This window comes from Phalacrocorax carbo, chromosome 9, assembly GCF_963921805.1.
Source record: "Phalacrocorax carbo chromosome 9, bPhaCar2.1, whole genome shotgun sequence".
Lineage (NCBI taxonomy): Eukaryota > Metazoa > Chordata > Aves > Suliformes > Phalacrocoracidae > Phalacrocorax > Phalacrocorax carbo.
Genome location: NC_087521.1, coordinates 24,506,647 through 24,525,925, shown reverse-complemented (window position 1 = coordinate 24,525,925; position 19,279 = coordinate 24,506,647). Strand labels below are relative to the sequence as shown.

Sequence of the window (19,279 nt, the reverse complement as noted above, 5' to 3'; positions counted from 1 at the left end):
TAGTTTTGCAGATCTTCTTCCAGGTAATTAAAGTGAATAGTGTCTTAGTGTCTGCAATTATACAATCCATGAATCTGTGTGTATATTCTGTCGCATTGTCCAAGTCATCAGTGAATATGCTAAACAGTGTTGGTCCCAGTATTAATCGCCAGGGTACACCACTGTGACTGGCCTCCAGCTAGACTTCATGCCATTCATCACAACCTCTTGAAGCCAGCAGTGCAGCCAGTTTTCAGTCCACCTCACTGTTCACTTAGTTGGTACTTCATCAGCTTGTCCATGAGGCTGGGATGGTACACAGTGTCAAAAGCCTTACTAAAACATCTAGTGTTCTGCCATGAAGGTTAGCAGGTTGGTCAGGCATGACTTCCCCTTCATAAATCCATGCTGACTATTCCCAATCACCTTGCCCTTCATATGTCTGGGAATGGTTTCCAAATTTACTTACTTCAGCAGCTTCCCTCCACTCAGCACTGGTGTGGCCTTACCTGGAGTACTGTGCCCAGTTCTGGGCTCCCCTGTACAAGAGAGATGGAGCTACTGGACAGAGTCTGATGAAGGGCCACTAAGGTGATAAAGGGACTTTTTTCATATGAAGAAAGGCTGAGAGAGCTGGGACTGTTCAGCCTAGAAAAAAGAAGGCTCAGCAGGATCTCCTCAGTGTGTATAAATACCTGAAGGGAGGGTGCAAAGAAGGCAGAGCCAGGTTCTTCTCAGTGGTGCCCAGAGACAAGACAAGAAGCAATGGGCATGAACTGAAACAGAGGGATTTCCTTCTGAACGTCAGGAAACACTTTACTGTGAAGGTGACTGAGCACTGGCTGATGACTGAGTCTCCATTATCTGAGATATTCAAAAGCCATCTGGACATGGTCCTGGGCAGCTGGCTCTAGGTGGCCCTGCTTGAACAGGGTGGTTGGACAGGTCGACCTCCAGCAGTCCTTTCCAATGTGAGATTCTGTAGGTTGGTTGGTTGGTTTGGGGTTTTCTTATGTGTGTGTTGGTTTGTTTAGGTTTCTTTGGTTTGATTTTTTTCTTTTTCCCTCTAAGTTTAAATGTTTCTTTTCCTGATGTTCTTTCTGCAAGGATAGGACTTCCTTACACCAGGTCACAGGGCCTGGGATTACTGAAGGCAGGTCTTACCAGTGAAGAAGGCATGGAGTAACAAAGTCTGTCTTTTTTTTTTTTTTTTCTTCCCTCCCCTGTGTTGTTTGTAATGGTGTCATTTGTCACCAGGTCCCCTGCCCCATTCAGCAGCAGGCTCACACCCTGCCTAGTCTTGCCTTCCTTTAGCTCCTGTAGAAGCCATTTTTACTGTCTTGCCCTACTTCATGTCCCTTGCCAGATTAAACTCGAAGTGGACTTCAGCTTTCCTAACCCCATCCCTGCATGCTCAAACAGTGTCTTTCTTCCACCTCGGTCATCTGGCCCTGCTTCCACCTCTTCTGTTTCTGTGTTTGAGTTTTGTCAGGAGCATCTTGTTCATTCATGCAGGCCTCCTGCCACCTTTGCTCGACATCCTGCACATAGGGATGGACCATTCCTGAACTTGGAGGAAGTGATCATTGAATGTATCACCTCTTTACAGTTCTTAAAATATGATGGAGTAGTAGGAGAATAGCTTTCATTCCATGCTTCAGTTTTCAATTGCATGCTCTTAGAAGAGGTGAAAGTAGTAGGCCACTAGAGTATATTTTGCGTGACTAAGAACAGATGCCCCAGTTAGCAAATACTGAATTATCCTCTTGTATCAAATCTCTGGTTCTGGGAAGCTATGTAAGATTTGTCAGAGCATTTGATGTTACCTTTTTTTTTTTAAAAAAAAAAACATAACATACTATGATTTACCTTTAGATAAAAGTTTTCAAAATAAGTGTGTTCTGTTTAGGCACGTGGATGATTTTTGTTACATTTTTAATACCTGTACAGGTGGCATTTCAGTGTTTGTCGAAATAGTTCTGTTTTATTGCTTTGATAGGCACTACATCTTATTCTGTTTTTAAAATTGGTTTTCCAGACTTTCACTGGGATATAATGAATTGTCACCAATATGGTCTTCCATTGACTATTGGTGGAATGGAACAGAGCTTGATATCAGTGTTCACAAAGTTGGGCTTCTTAATTCTTCAAAACCAGTGATAAAACATTGATTTTCTAGTCTTTGATGCCCTGCACCTATTTACAGTTTAATTTATTAAGTTCTACCAGTTGAACCCTTGATACAAAAGCATTTCTTTAATGCATCTGCATAGGTTGTTTTTTGTTGAATACGTTACTAGGAAATAGCTACCGTGTGAATCTAAAAGCCTGTGACTCATTTGTCCAGTTTTTAGGTTTTTGGCTTTGAGTTTTTTCTTTTAGTTTTTTGTTTGTTTGTGTGGTTTTTTTTTTACATAAACAAAATTGACTTTTCAAAATAGGCTCCCAGCCTTTTGAGTCAATGCTTCATTGCCTTGCACAGGCTGTGGCATCTGGGTGGTCTGTGAGCTTCCAGGTGGCATGGCTAGAGCTGCTGGGATTCAGGAACTTGATGAGACTGACCCATTTCAGCAGTCTTTGTGGTATTCTGTTCCTAACCTCTCTAAGCCAGCAGCACTTCTATAACTACTACTGCTCACTGTGGAGGGTAATACTGCCTGGGTTTGGATATTCCTGGTATGTCTTCAAATTTGGCGGCTGTTGTAGATGTATCTATGATCTTCCTACTGGGTAGTCTTTTATTTGGAAGCTGCCTTCCCCAAATAAAGTGGGTCTTGGCAGTTAGCTGAGCTGTGTATGGATAAATTTCTTTCCTTGAGGAACCTTGCTTGCTGGAATAGTATTTTTAGACTTGCAGAAAGTAGCGAGGGTTGACTGGTGAAGAAGAGAAAATGGTTGTCTAATTTGGATGACCAGCAACAATGTTTAATCTTCTACTTTGCTAAGCAGAGTTGCATTGATAGCATATTAATATATTAACTCTCCTTAAAATAGAGAAGCATCCATTCCCTCTGGAGTATGCTGCACCTGATTGTGTCAGTCAGGAGCAAGTGAAATGGATGTTGTGAGACCAATTTGAGAGGCTTTGTGTACTGATACAGTGAAGAAGCTGATATAACTGTAAAGCTTAGAGTTGCAGAAAATGACCATTGGGTTTTCATGTGGTTGTCAGATTCAGATTGGTATCTGTTCTCTGCCCCTTTTTCTAAAAGTCAGCATTCAAGAAGTTATGTCTCACTTTGTTCCTAGCTGATGCTTTGTGAATAATGGTGAGCTCTATAAGGGTTCATTAAATTACAATTTTCTGCATTTCTCAATGCTCTATTAAAAAGTAGGATTCCTGCTTTCAGGACAATGACAGGTAATGTTGTGATTTCCTTCTATCACTGTAGAATGCCTGGTTTGTACAGCCTGTTTCTCTGGCTTATTAAATCTTTGAATCGATGCCTGAGTATAAAAAACTGTCCCATTGCACTCTGGGCATTTAGAAAACTAAAAATGAAATGGTAGCCTAATGTGATAACTGCTCGCTTTATTTTGTAGTGTTCTGTAGCCGGTCTCTGTGAGTGGTGTAGAGGTATAGTGCAGAGTTTCATATAATGATATGAACGGCTGAAAACTTGCGAACTCTAGTAAACAAAGGTCTTGGTCTTAAAGGTACAGTATATGCCTGCTTTGAATGTGGGAAGTTACTGGAATGATGCAGCTTTAATTTGTTTTACTGGTGTTTTACTGTTGTACTTGAAGAAAGCAAAATTCTGTGCAACTTCAAGGAACGTTTTACCTTCTGTAAAGATACAACTTTAGAGAAAAGTCTTGGAAATTTCAGATCAGGCTAATAACAGAAAGCTGGTTTGAGCACATTTCTGAAGACTTCTACCCTGACAGTAACGACGTGTTGGCCTAAGGCATAGGACATGAGCAGTCTGGTTTTGGAAAGTACCACTGCCCCATAATGCATTTTTCTCTGGTAGGCAGGGATTTACTAATATCACCTGCAGCAAGATATCAGGAGTGTCTTCTCACGTGCTCATATTCTGTTCTGTCCTTTGTGTTCGGTAAGGAGGAATTGGTCAGAGTAGAAGTTATCTCTCTATCTAGAAATTTACCAGACTTGTAGATAGTGGTTCTATTTGTGGAAGCAGGAAACACAGCTACAAGACTGGGGAGCAGAATATTAACGCTACCAGCCACTCTAGTCGGGAGTCATTCTGCTGCTTTTTCTCTTGTTCTTGAGATTATATTAGGTAGGAAAAAATCTCCATTCTGGGCTGATGGATACAAATTTCATTTTGCAAGTGTTTCTGATGTGGCTTGCTCATAAATGCAATGTCCACTTCACAGTCCTTTACTGGAGAAGAAGAAACAGCAGTATTCCTGGTGAAGGAGATGGGGCTGTAGCTGCGGCAGCAGGCCTTCAGGCTGCTTCTTGAGCTGTGGCTCCCTGCAGTGGCACAGGAAGCCATGCAGGTCTAAGGTGAGATTGGAAGTTGCTTGGATTCTCCAGAGGCCTGGGACTGCTGAAAGTCTAAACCATGGGAGCCTGAGGAAAGTGAGTTATCTATGCTGGCTGTGCAGGCATGAGACAGCCTCAAGAAAATAGGAATATTGGTAGCTAGAAATAACATTAAAGTCTTAGTTTGGAGGGGTCAGGGGCAAGAAATACTCAGGCTTCCTAGATGTTTATAGGGGGACTGCAGAAGTGGTGGCAGGTCCTTATCTGAATACTTTGGAATATCACTTGTAGGGTTTGGTCAGCCCTACTCTGGGTTTTGGTGCATGGCCTGCCTGAGGGTCAGAGGGATAGGCTGGTCATGTGGGTAGTGGTTTGCATCAAAATAAGACAGGGTAGAAAAACTGATTTTCAGCAGGCATGTTAATAGTGCATTAGTATACTTGAGGCAGTTATCTTGTGAAAAGATGCTTTTGATTCGCTCTCCCTTAATACAGAGAAGAGGGCTATGTTCAGAAAGTGGTGTGGCCTTCCTGGCTGTGTTCTGGGACTGGAGGGGGCCAGTGCATTTACTCTACGTGTGCTAAAATAAATGTTCAAAATAATTTCTGCTTTGATCTGTTTTGTCACCTGCAAATGAACAAAAAAAAAAAGTGCTACCAAGCAGTTCTACCATAGTAGTTCTGAATTGTGAGTATTAAAATTCTGAGAAGCTGATGGCAGTTTGCAGTGCCTTGTGGTCTGTACACTTGGTTATTACTTTATCAAACTTCTGAAAGCTCAGGGGTGAAGCCAAGTTACACTTAATATTGCTGCATCTTTCTTGTTCCTGACAGGCCAGTAAATGCCTGTGTTGAAAGCTTTCTTATTTTAAACCACTGCAGTGTCACTAGTTTGAGTAAACTTGGAGGAGACTCTTAAGGGCTCAAGTTGCCAACTATGAATGCCAGGAGATAAAAAGGGGCCTGGAGGAACCTGCTCCTTCATTTTTCAAGGTCTAGAATAAAAAGATCAGAAAACTGCCAGTACTTTGCCTGAAACTCCTAGTCATGCTTTCTAGAATGGTCATCACTTTAACTCCTAGATAGGGAGTGGGCTTAAGGCAAGCGGGTTTGGAAGGCTTTCCAACTGGTATTAAGCTCTCAATTACATCACTTACTGGGCATTCATAGCAGAAGCTGCTTAAATTCTCTTTTTTTTTTTTTTTTTTTTTTAAATTTACAAGTGCATAGCAGTTAAATGTTGTCAGAAAGTCTTTTCCAAACTGTCAAAATAGATTCTTCTGGGATTTAGAAATGCTGAGTGCTTGGTCTGCCATGGGTGTTTTCCATGGACACTAAAATTACAGTACCTTGAAGTGTAACCATAACTAGGCTTGAGGGCTGTGATCTCTTCAGTGAGTGTTCCCCAGCAAAGAATGCCCCTAATCATTAGCACCTGCTACAGGGCAGGTCTGTAATAATTTTATTGGGAAAGTTTTTCCTTTGAGCTTTTAAATACTCTGGAGGTGCTCTTTTTATCACTTGGAATGCAGTAAATCTGTGCACTGCTACAATTTATACATTGGTAACCATTGTGTGTCCTTACCATATAATCAGGAGCTCAATTTTCTTCAAACTTCACATGGGTACATATGGAATGAATGATAGTAATGCTGATTTCTAATATCCAAAAATGACCAGTGATATTTTTTATATACAACTAGCTGATGTCACTCTGCACCCACAGCAGGGGCACAGGCGGGTGTACTCTCTGGGTGTGAAAAAAGTGCAGCATGCTCTCACGGAGGTGGAGTGCCACTCCAAACTTATTTTTATTTCCTTACTACCATGAACCCAATCCTCTTTCATTATGAGCTGTCCGGTGTCTTTCGGAATTGTACAAGGCACATAACATCATTTAACAGCAAGCACATTAACTGGCATAGATATTCCCACATGTCCTAGAAAGGTTAAGAAAAGGCACATATACCTGCTGGAATTCTCCGTGCTCTTATCTTTTCCTTGTTCACACTAGTTTGTACTGCAGTACCTGACTGCGGCCTGGAAGTCCTTGGCATTGATTACGCATTGAATAGACACTTCTGTACCATTTGGGTGTGTTTTGTTCTTTGTGGTCTGAAGGGATCCTACGCACTGCTGGCTGGGGTGAAGTGCCAGCAGTACCATCTCTGAGCACACCTTTAGGGAGTTAATCTGCTGTAGGCAGAAGCTTGGTGGAACAGCTGTGCTTCACTCTTAGCTAGAGGAAAACACAGTGGTTATTTTAAAACTGCTTAAATTCTCTTCAGTAAGGACAGGGTATTCCAGGAAACAACACAAAACTCTAGCTGAATTCAGATATTTATAACTTCAAGTACAATTTAATTGTGCACATTGGGTAGTGTCAATTCAGTGTCCAAATATAGGTCCTTAGGCGTTTTTTTGGTTCCAGCAGTGGTACTGAAACATTCAGCCAATTTAAATTGTTACAAGACATGAATGTATAATGAAATTCATTTTGAGGGCAAGAATCACATATGCTGCCACATAGCATAGAACAGGTCTTAAAGCTTGTAGAAACTTGTTTTCTGCTGTGGATATCCTCTTTCCTTCCTCCTTGTCATTAGAGAGGTTTGCAAGATGGTTTTTGTCACTTCTTGTAAGTATTGTGAGGACTGTGGGTAGGAAGTCCCTTTTGAATGAAAGGGATGTGGCATATCTGATGTGTGGTTACATCTATATCACGTAGCTGCTTGGAGGAGAAACTTTGACGTGTGAATTAGTTACGTTAGAAGGGCCCCAAAACTGTGACTATCTGCTGCCTATGCCATGATTGGAAGTGTGGGTTGTCAGTATGATGGCCCTACATAATTATCAGATTGGAAAGGAGCAGCCTAGCAAGCAATAGTAAATCCTATTGGAGTTGCAACAGAATTGTAGAAAGCAGAAGGTAAGCAAAGGTGTTAAGACAAAAAATAAACAGAATTGATAGAATTTTTCAGTGCATAGAAATAATTGTGGACCCTGTGGAAATTGCTACTAGGTTGCTTGAGGGCATTCCACTTAGGTGGAATTATTGTTGCAATTAAACAGTAGTCCTTGGCATTAAGCATCTTGAGCTTTAAATCTCTTCCTTGGAGACAGTCCAGTTAATTGGAATATATGTTATTGCCTAGTTTTGCATTATTTATGCCATTGACTATAATGCAATTAAAAAAGAACTTGGAAAAAAAAAATCTATGCAGCGATACCCAAGACATTTTTTTTGCTGTTCAGCCAGGCTGTTTCTTCTGCTCTAGCTGTTACGTGAAGCAGATGCAGTAATATATAGTGATACATATCCAATATGCATCCAGCACTTTCTGTGCATTCTAGAGAATTTACACACAAAATACATATCTGATGTTACACATGCACCCCCCCTTTTTTTTTCCAGCCACACATGGAGGAATGGGTTAACTTCCTGTTAACAGTAGATTTTCCACCACTTCAAAGAGGTGCAGCCTCTTTTTTGGTGGTTAAAGTTATGATTCTTAGTGACTGAGAAGCAGTTGCAGTGAAGGGTGACCCATGTGAAATATACATTTTGGGTTAAAAAACCAATGCCCATTGAAATGATGTGTGCTTAGATACTATCATCCTAAAGTTTTTAATTGCATCTGAGGCTCTGTCAAAATTTCAAAGCGCATCAGCTGTCTTGTATGGAGACTGAACTTCTGCTCTTAGTTGTCCACTCTGCGGTGATGTAGTGAGTGTTCTACTGTTTTGTTACACCTCTATTAACATAATATTGCCGAATTTTAGCTCTTACTGATGCCTTCATAGTTATCTGCAATGTCTGATTTTCTTACTGTTGTCACTTAGCCTGCCTCTAAGCAAAAAACTGGAAATGGTGATAAAAAGGCCTAGTCCTTGATCACATAAGTCATTGTTGATATTAAGGTTTACATAAAGTAGTTTTAGTGACTATCCTGTATTTACCTTGTGAAGTAAGTACACAGTTTGTGAGCATGTTAATGTGGTTCCAGCAGTCACTGTCTGAAATGATGCACTAAAGCGATTTTTGAGTGTTGTTGGCACATTGCAATGGGAGGTAGAACAGCTTGTGTTAAGCCATCATGGGAGCTATTTTGGAAATTTATGGAATTTTGGATCTTTACAAGTCAGTTGAAGTACAGGCAAAGGTAGCACTTAGTTACTAGTTCATGCCTTAGCATATGAACATTTGAAATTAAACATTGTGTAGTATGTTATTTCCTGATCTATCTGTACAGTATAATAGGTAAAACCAAAGTAACTTTCTAATTCTTAAGTCTTGCATGGTTATGACATACTGGCTAATAAAGATTTGGGGCAGTATCAATGTTTCTGTATTTATGGCTTTACCGTTTGGTGAAATTTTCTTCTGTGAGCATTGGGAGGGTAGCTCTTAACAACTATTCTCATTCCTTTTGTGGGACAAACCTTTTCTAAAGTTTCTTGTATGTGTTGCAGGGGTTGCTTTTGGGATTACATGGTCATAGCGAACAGCTCTTACAGAGTAAAACATGTTAGCGGTGTTCTCACAAAAAATAAAGCATTTTACATCTGCCTTAATTCTACAGCTGAGCAGTTTACTAAGTAAAATTAGGATCTTGTTGAAAAACAGGTGCTTTGCGTGAACTGTATTTTTCTGTGTAAGTACAAAAGCAAAAATGTTATCTCCCAATGTTTTTGATGTACTTAGTTGGTATTAACTGTTTTTAAAGTAGTGACAAATGTACATACTGAAACTGTACTCAAACCCATCCTGTAGGAAGAGAAATAAAGCATTCATTTGGAAGCATTAAGAATATAGGCATGCTTTTCTAATGGTTTTTTTTTTTTTTTTTTGCCAGTAAGTTTTATTCATTAGTGAAAACTTAAGAAACATTTTCAGTATAGTGGGTTTTTTTCCCCTTCTGGTTGTTTTTGCTCATTCAGTGTTTAAGAATTTATTCTTAATGAGTTCATTTTAGATGATTGTACTTTTGATATGACGCTGTGCCTACTTTAAGGAACAGCGACACTTACAACCACTGGCTTGGTAGATTTCTTGAAGAAAATAGATGTTTGGGAGAAGCAAGGAGCCCAGAGAGTGGAGACAGAGGTAAGAGGTACCTGCCTCCTGAATGGGATAAAAGCCATCTACTAACTGATCGTAAAAGAAAATAAAAAGTGTGGGGAGGAATACCTAAATCAAAAAACATGAGGCTTGCAGAGAGCTTATCTCAGGAAGACTGTTCTTGTTAAGAAGTGACAGGGACAACCTATTTATTTGTTTTACCTGAGAGAAGAAATGTGGGGAGTCCCATTACAAATGGGTCATGTGGCTAAATCAGGTCTTTGAAAGGAAAGTAAGACTGAAATTCTGTATGGAGTAGGAGAAGCTGACCTGGGTAACTTCACAACCTCATGAAGAAGGGAAGCTTTCTACATTGCAGCTTGGGCCACAAGAAGCTGGGTGGACATAGTGTGGAAAAGTCCCTCCGTTGTGCTTTTCCTGTAGCTCTTCAAGTGCCTGCTCTTGGTTGCTGTCACTGTTACTTTTCGTCCGGTGAAGGACAGGCTGGGGGGAGAAGAGAAATAAAGAAGACTAAGACAAGGATGAAAACTGTAGACTTTAAAAAGAAACAGAGCAGAGCAACTTCTGTTCTCACTGTTCTTCCAGGAGATGGTGTGGATGGTGCTCAGTGCTGTTCCTTAGAGATGGGAAGATACTAGGGGATGTGGTGTTGTTTAATCAAGAAGACTGAGGAAGAAGCCCTGTGACTTTGTGGGGTCTTGAATCTGGGAAGCAGACACAAGGAAAGGAGGGAGGAATGGTAACCAGAATCTTGTAAGATGGAACTGGAAGAAAACTGCAGTGTGTAACCAATATATGTGTGTGCCAGGATCTCCCTCTTCCTGCCGAATATGCTTGTCTGGAGCCATGGGCTGCTGCTGGAGCCTGCATTCTTGACTCGATCAGATGAAAAACCTAAGCATGGAGGTTTTTATAGGAGAGAGTTTACAGGTTCCTAACTAGCATGAAGGAACTGTATTTGAGGGGTGCAAGTTGTTTTGGGAGAGCAGAACCACCTAGGGCACTCTGTATTTGACGTGCTGAGATTGGACTGTTTCTGAGTACAGCATCTTACCACAAGGAGCAAGTGTATCCTTCTTAGAGAACGAAATAGTGTGGGTTATGGCTAAGCAAGTTCTTGGGAAACATAAATTTACATTGTATTTTAAGTGTAATGAAATCCTAAGTGGAAACAGTATGGGCTTTTCTATCATTAATCTTATTAGCGTTTTTAATAGGTTATTTTTGACAGCTGTGTCATCAGTGTTATGGCAATACTTCAGATCCTGTTAACAAAAAACAAAACAAGGGTGCCTTGTTATAAGTACTCTGTAATCACAGGAGCTTCTACTTCCAAAAGAGCGTACAACTTAAATAGAAGAACAGAAACATGCTGGAGAAAGAAAGTATACAGAGTGAACTGCAGTGACATTGTATTTAGAGGTTTTGGGGCAAGTTTATAGAGGAAATGAAGAAATGGAAGAAAAAGGAAAGGGCAATGGTGGGAGAGGAGAATTAATAGTGAGAAGAAGGGGTGGAGTGCAGCAGAGGTGAGAGATTGAGAGCGGGGAGGGGAGGGATTGAATCAGTAACTAATTAGTCATTTATTTAGTGGGAACATCTCGGTTAATACCTTAGGAGTGATGAGAGTGTTAATGTGGTTTCCAAGTGACATGATGTAGGTGGTTTTCACAAGCAAACATAGTGTTCATTGTAAATGTATAAACTGAATTTTTCTTAAAGATCACAGATCTCTTCCTCCACCCACACTGTTCTTACACTTCTTGATTTCATGCTTTCTGTTTGCTATAAAATGTATTTATCTTTTTACCCACAGTCATAAAATTCAAGTTTAGGAGAGGGGAAAAAACCTTCATCAGTGGAAGTAGAAGATCACATTCCCTGTAAACTTGGTCATATCAAGTGTAAAACTGTGTTCTCCTACATACAGATTGGAGAACTCCTGTCAAGCATTAAGCTTTTCCCTTAAGACCCTGGGTGCTCAACATATGTTGATACAAGAGATGATACACTTCCCTCCCTGAAGTAGAGGGGAAAATTGCTTAGAAAAAAAATTTGCAAGCCTGGTTTGTGTACATCCTACTCATCTGTCCTCCTTCTCAACGCAGCCAAAGAACATATCCCACAACCACCTACTATACTCACCTCTCCATGCTCTTTGCATGGCTTGAGAATTCCCTTGTCTTCTCCTTGTCTGCCCTTGTCGACCCATATCTGTCCTTCTAATAATGATTTGAGATCTGCGCCCCTCACCTTCTGTGCTAGTATATGCCAAGATGCGTGGGGTGGGAACTATTATGTAATGAGAACATAACGTAATTAGCATCTGCAAGGAACTGAATTAAAGAAGACACAATGTTAAGATACTGCATTGGAAATATACTGAGTCCTTGAAGCAAAGTTAATCTTGAACGGATAACTCTTGCTGTGGGAATTCCTAATGTGGTCGTTATTGTGAAAAAGCTCAGCACATTTGAGAAGCTGATTTACTACTCTCAAGTAAAAAGCTACAGCTGAAGCAAATAAAGCTTATAGGCTCCTGTCAGGTCTGTCTGCTGGGCAGTTCTTCCTGCTTCACCCATCAACTTGTTGGATGCTTTTAATGAAATTTGACAGTGGGAGAACTCAAGCATAAGTCGGCCCAAGCACTAGGGGAAAAGCTGTGTTGGGAACAGTTTCTCTGCTTGGCTTGTTAATTAGTCAATCAACATGTGTGCTGGTGTTTTTCCCCAACATACACAGTTACACTGAAACCTGCAGAAGATGATGCTGCCTGGCTAGTAAGGTCATGTAGGGAGGGAACTGAAAGCAATGTGGAGTCCTGGAAGAGACGAGGACGGTAACTGAGAGCACTGCACAGGTTCTGGGACCACTGGAAAAGGCATGTGTAAGAAAGGGAGGCACACATGCAGAAGAAATCAGACTTCATATATTCTACATCATGTAGGGTAAATTCTTTAAAACTAACACAGATAAAACTTAAAAATTAATATGGTGTTTGCTTAGTGCAATGATTGTAGTCACAGTGGTGTGACAAAGGTTGCAAGCCCGCATTTTTGCCCAGTGAGTGAGAAGTAGGTATCTTTATAATTCCTAACTTAACTGTAGCTCTACATACTGCTGCAGTGAACTAGGTGGTCATGTGAATGTAAAAAGTTGGGGGAGTTATTAATCATTAAATGGATTAATTTTTTTCTGAAATATTGTTTGGGAAAATCCATATTTTATCATCCAAGCTTGGCATTGCTTCCGTATGGAAATGTGGTCAAGCTCTCTAATACCATAATAGCTTTCTTAAATAAAATGTTTAAGCAGTCGTGGGTTTTTTGGTTGTTTGGTTTTTTTATTGTTGTGGGTTTGTGTTGGTTTGGGTTTTTCGTTGTTGTGGGTTTGGTGTGTTGTGTGTTGGGTTTTTTTGGGTTTTTTTTGGTTTTTTTTTTTTTTTTTAATAAAAACCCCAAATGCACACACTTAGTAGCAATTCTTTAGTACATCTTTTGGGATTTTTGTACAGACTTCTTATGGTTACCTTCTAAAGCTGTTAGGTGAACATGCTCACTTCTTAAAGCTGTAATTCAGTGGGGGAATATTTTACAGCTCATTAAAATATTATTTATATGTGATGGGGAAGTAAGTTCAAAGTATGACACAATATAACTGCTTTTTGATAGCAGTATTAGAGGGGGGAGATGGATCATTTACACCCCTCCCTGCCGTTTTTGGCATGATTCTTTTTGCCAAGCCAGCTGATACACTATATTTGGAAATGTGGCCGTGTTGTGTGTTACCAAGCTTATTCATCATTGCTGTCAGCGTACTCTCTCTGCAGAATGCTTTCAGGAATTTTCAACAATGTTTATTTGAAAGGAAACAAGGCATAGTACTTAAAAAATATTTACCAGAAGAAAACTAGAAAAGTGAACTTGAAAAAGAAAAAACCGAACAACAACAAAAAAAAGCCCAAACAACTTTTCTGCTGAAATGTGTTGCTGCCTCTTCAGAGATTTATGAAGTCTGCAGTTCTTCTTGGTCCTGAAGGATTTTTTTGTTTTGTTTTTCTTTTCATGCCAGGCAGCTATATTTTATATTGGTTCTTCTGTTGTCATGCATGTGCTGGCAAACAGCCTGTCCCTTTATTGCTGTGTTGAGAAGCAGGCTCATACTTTATTTCTTTCTAAATGATATTTTTAGTGACTTGCAAAAAAAGACGCTTCATATCTGAAGTTAAAAATCTGTCTGGAATTTCAGGGTTTTCTTTAGAATTGAAATCTAACTTTAAAATCTCTTGCACAAACTGTAATTTTATTAATGCAATTTTAATTGCAAAAAGTAGGTTCCCAAAGGAACCGCACTTACTTTCTCCATATTTTGTGTCATGTTATCAGTATAACTCATCATTTGCTGGTTAAACGTGGTAGAGAGCATTGCTCAACTAAACTGTTTTGGTTGGTTGTTTTTTTTTGCCAAATACGAAATGAGATTATGCGTTGTTAGTTTTCAGCAATTTTGAAAAAGCTTTCATAATCTATTTTTAGATTATATATAATATAAAATTATGTTACGTTTTTTCTTATACTAGGCTGCTCCGCTAGGTTGGTATTTAGAACATGTTTTCTGGACAGCCAAGTATAGCAGTGATTCCTTTCAAATTACGGCTTTTACTAAACAATACATGGCAGACACATTAGATTTTAAATAGTTATATCAGTTTCATGTAACTGAGCAGTGAATGGAGACAAGCAATGTCGGAAGTGGAGACCTATTTTTCTGATTCAGAATTAGATAAAATAAGTACAGTTTTGATCGATAGATGATTCCTTAAAAGGAAATATTTCCGTAACAAGATAACTCAAGATATCAGTCTGCTGGTTTTGCTTTTTTTCTATGAGATAGACTTGCTGATTTAATCATGCATGCAGAATATTTTCTCTGCAGAAATTCTGATGACTAAGAAGCAATGGTTTAGACAAGATACATGCATCAAAGGCAAGAGTAAAGATACTTACGGAGGTTATTTCATGTTCATATACTGGTAGCATCCTACTGAAAAAATGCATTTCGGATTACGGTGCCATCAATCTAATGAGTTGTGTTCACCAAACTTGTTTTTTCCTGTGATGTGTTTGCTGCATGTTATCTGAGCCATAGGAGCTGGGACAGATCTTGTATTAGCCTTGAATTTCTTACTTGTGTAGAGCAGATTTCAGCTAGAGAATAGTTTTTGGCCTCTAAAACAATATTCACCTGTGATAATAATGCAAATACTGAGCCTTGTTCTGATTTTTCTTTTCATCGCATTTGGGAAGCTGAAGCTCACATGCCCTAAAATCAGTCTTTAGACATAACTCTTGGCAATGCTTTCACTGCAAAAATAGATTGTCAGTGCTAACATGTTTCATATGGGCAAAAATGCAAAACGTAGTGCTGACCACGTACCATATTCATACAGCTTCATATATTGGTATGTACCATTGTTCTGATTGCATGGTGGCACTTCTCATGTCTCCTTGTATTATGTGTGCACAGTTGTCTGTGGGTCTTTTCTCATAAAATCTGATGGATGTTTATACTCCAAGCCGATCCTTCCTCTACATACAACTAAAAAAAAATGAAAAAAAGAAAAAGGTGTGCAGTATTTTGGTAGTTCTGTATGCAGAACACTTAGACTCCATTTCCTCAATTTGTTGGTCAATAAACTTACTTTGCTCTTAGATGTGAGAAACCAAAATCCTTAAATTATTTTGAAGTTGTTCAACTTATCTTAATATTTATGAACATCTTGATATAAACTATATGTCATCATAATTTGTAACTTGTAACATGGAATACACTGTATAAGTGCTTTAATTTTCTGACGATTCTAAAGATGTAGGGGATTGTGCTTAGAGGGAATGTTAGAAAACCATTTGTATGAATCAACACAGAACTACATTGTTCTGGCCATGAAGATTTTGGACTCTGTCCCCAAACCGGCTGTTGGATCCATTACAGACCTGTCTGACTTGATTTCTTTTAAGAGTAGAAGGGTCTAAAAGAAATGTAACAGGATGCCATATGGGAGAGTGGAACACTCAAGTAAATAAGTGATGTGCAAATAAAGTATTTGTGAAGGTGGCCTCAGACCAAGAGCTCTGTTTTACAAGTACAAAAGCATTATTAGGGGAAGAAAAAAAAAGTGTATAATGGGAAGACCATGAAAATAAACTTTTCAAAATTCTTTTTTGTTGATATTGTTCTTCTATGGCTTGGTCTTACACTATATTATGGCAGGTTGCCACTTACATTGATCCTATTTCCGATTGGTACTACTATAAATTCAACGTGGATCTCATTATGAGCATTAGTCCCTGCTTCATATGAGCTGGTAAATATTATCAAATCTTGTATGAAATGTAATTGCTTGTGGTAGAGCAGTGTCTTTCAAGAGGACATCCAGTGTTATTTACAAACTTCCAGGGGTGTTACCAGCCATCATGATTACGTTGAATCTGTGGGATCTCTCCTTGCCAGCCTGCATATGAGGGCTTTTCATGGTAGAAGCTGTACTGGGAAAGTAAGTTATGCAACTCAAGGGGGACTGGTAAAATTAAGCAGTGTAGATAGGTTGTTTGAGCCTCTGATACCTGATAGAAAGCACTGAAATTGAGGCGAGGGGGTTATGTCCCAGGACTTCAGTCTCCGTGCACTCAGGGATAGTCTTGGTCCTTGCACTGTGTTTAGTGTCAGAAGATGAAAGAATTTGCTTTGTTTGGCTTCCCTTCTGAAAACACTGTACAGTTGTGCCTTAGATTTTTTTCTTTTGTTATGGGGTGGTGTCTTCTCAGTCAGTTTTGAGTTCCTTTAATTTTGAGTTAATAAGTTAACATTGTTAACCTTAATTTGCTTCCTGATCATTCAAAGTTGTTATTTAAAACAAGCCTTGGGATTGGCAGTTTCTTGTTCACTCTTAATCATAATGGAAAATGAAAGCAGCCAGATTATATACCTTTCCCACTAGAAGCTTTTAACGTATAGCATTTGTATTTAAAACATCTGCCCTGTACAGTTACTTAACATACAGATTGCAATTGTTTCAGCCTTGGTCAGTGTGGAGAAGCAGCTTTTCAGCTGCTGGTTGATACATTCCAGTGTTAGTATCAGCTGTCAAACATTTTGATAGAGTACGAAAGGAAATATTTCATTTTGGGTAAGCTAGGCTATACTGACTGTGTATATAAAAGGATCCCTTTTATATACACAGAGTGCTCAGAACACCTGGAATCCAAAGTACTACTTCTGTACAGTGATCTTTAGCATTTTTAATTATTTGACTGTGTAGTGTGTGATAAGCTGCTGTGGCTGAGGTGATCTTGATGACTCAGGCAGTTGAAATCTTTCAGATATCCAAAGTTACTTGAATGTGTCTGACTCCCCTCTCACTGCGAAGTAACTAGACATAGAATCTTCTATACTGTACAGGAAGATATTATAGATCACATAGACTACATAGGCTGCCTGTATAGAGGTGAAAACATCAGCTGCAGTAACATGTAGAATCATAGAAAAATGTAGATGGGAAGGGACCTCTGGAGATTGAGAGGCTCAATTTTCTGCTTTAACTTCAAAGTTCAAGGGCCTTGCTTAGTCAAATTTTTAAATTCTCCAAGGTTGCTTGGAGAAGCTGTTAAATCTCCATCCTGTTCCTGTGTTCCACCACTGTCATGGTGAGGAGTCGTCTTACATCTATTTGCAATTTCCCTTGCAGCATTATGTGACTGTTACCGGTTGACATTTTGCTGTGCCTGCCTGAGAAGAATCTGCCTCCGCCCTTGGTATAACTCTCCATTACATAGGTGAAGGCAGTACTGGGCTCCTGTTCTCCAGACTGAACAAACCCAGCTCCCTCATAATGTCTTTCATCTCATGTATCAGCCCTTTTGCTATTTTAATAGTCTTTCTCTGGACATGCTCCGGTTTGCCGGTACCTCCTGTGCTGCTTGGCCCAGAACTGTGCAGTACTCTTGACGTGGCCTCACCAGTGCCAACCAGAAAAAATAATTAATTCCTTTGACCTGCTGTTCATGCTCTTGCTTATGCAGCTCAAACTAAGGTTAGTTTTCATTGCTTTAAGGATGCACGGCTGGCTTATGTTCAACTTGCTGTCCACTAGAATCTCCAAGTCCTTTTCTGCAGAGCTGCTGCCTGTCCAGTCTGCAGCTGTAATGCTGCACAGGGTTTTTTCTTTCCCAAATGCAGGACACTTTAATTTGTCGTTGTTTAACTTTATAACTTTTGGCCACTTCCTCCAGTTTGTTGAGGTTCCTCTGAATGGTGGCCTTACCCTCCAATGTGATGACTAATTTCCCTGTTTTAGATCATCTGTAAATTTGCTGAGGATGCTTCCTGTCCTAGCATCCAAATCTGATTAAGATGTTGAGCAGTATTGACCACTGAAGAATACTGTATCTAACCAGTTCACAGTTAAACTTAAAATTATTGACCACAGCTCTTTGAACCTCATGGTCCAAGGAATTTTTTGTCCACCTTGTTGTCCACCTATTCAATCAATGCCTGCTCAGTTTGACAACCAGGATGGTATGGAAGACAGTGTTAAAAGCCGTGCATAAGTCAAAGCAACTGGCAACCACTGATTCTCCTTGGGCCACAGGGCCACTTATTTCTTCAGAAGGCGATCAGGTTGGTTGTATGTGGTTCATCTTTAGAAGTCTGTCGTCTGATCCCAGTCACATTCATGTCCATCATGCCTGGAAATAGCTTCTCTTTAGGACTTGCTGTATGTTTTGTACAGCAAACGAGGTGAGACTGACTACTATCTAGTTCCCTGGATCCTCTATCCCCTCTTGACCCCACCTTGCTTTTCTGTTGGCTTTTGTTTGTAAGTTACCTGTTTCCTGTCGTAGGCAATCACCATGATTTTTCAAAGATGATAGCCAGCAGCCCTGCAGCGACATCAGCTAGCTTTCTCAATAACTTGGATGTTTCTCATGTGGTCCTATGTACTTGTGTAGGTCCAGCTTACCTAAATAGTCTTTAACTTGATAGTTCTTCTCCCTCAGGCCTTGCTACTAGATGCAGAAACCTGGGAAGCCTGATAGCAGACCTTGCTGGTAAAGACCTTGCACAAGGTGTTGGGTACCTCAACTTGTTCTGTATCTTTTATCACTAGGTTGCTTCCCAATTCAGCAGCTGAATTATACTCTCCTCCATCTTTTGCTGATGGTGTACCTGTAGAAGTGTTTCTTCTTGCCTTTCACATGCCTCTTCAATATTGACTCCAGATAAGCTTTGGCCTCTGTCTCTGCTTGCCCAGATAGTGCATCTGTATTTTCCTCCAGTTGCCTGTCCCCCCTTCCACTTTACCAGTTTCTGTTTCATTTGAGCTCAGTCAGTGAGGAGTCCCTTGTACAGTCAGCGGGCCTCCTGCTGTGTCTGCTGATTTTCTTGTATGTTGAGAAGGCTTGTTTTTGTGCTCCGAGAAGAGTGTTCAGGAACATGACTGGTTGTCATGGGCTCCTTTGTAGCTTCCCAAGGCATTATACTTAGCATTCCCTGAGCAAGCTCTGACTCTACTGTTGTGAGTCCAGAGTCTTTAGTCTGCTTCTTTCCTTTCTTTCTTTCCTCAAGATCTTACACTACCATTTCAGAATTACTGCATCCAGGACTGCTGTTGGCCATTATATGCATGAGCAGTTCTTCCTTACTCATGAGGACCAGATGCTGCACAACTCCTTCCATAGGAGCCTGTTCAGCACCAGCATCAAA

At 40.0% G+C, this 19,279-nt stretch overlaps 1 protein-coding gene across 2 annotated transcripts in view; it reads left to right on the top strand.

Annotated features, from left to right (window-relative positions):
- SETD3 (SET domain containing 3, actin N3(tau)-histidine methyltransferase) overlaps nt 1-19,279 on the top strand; it is a 63,080-nt gene that overhangs the window by 5,292 nt on the left and 38,509 nt on the right. The window lies entirely within an intron of this gene.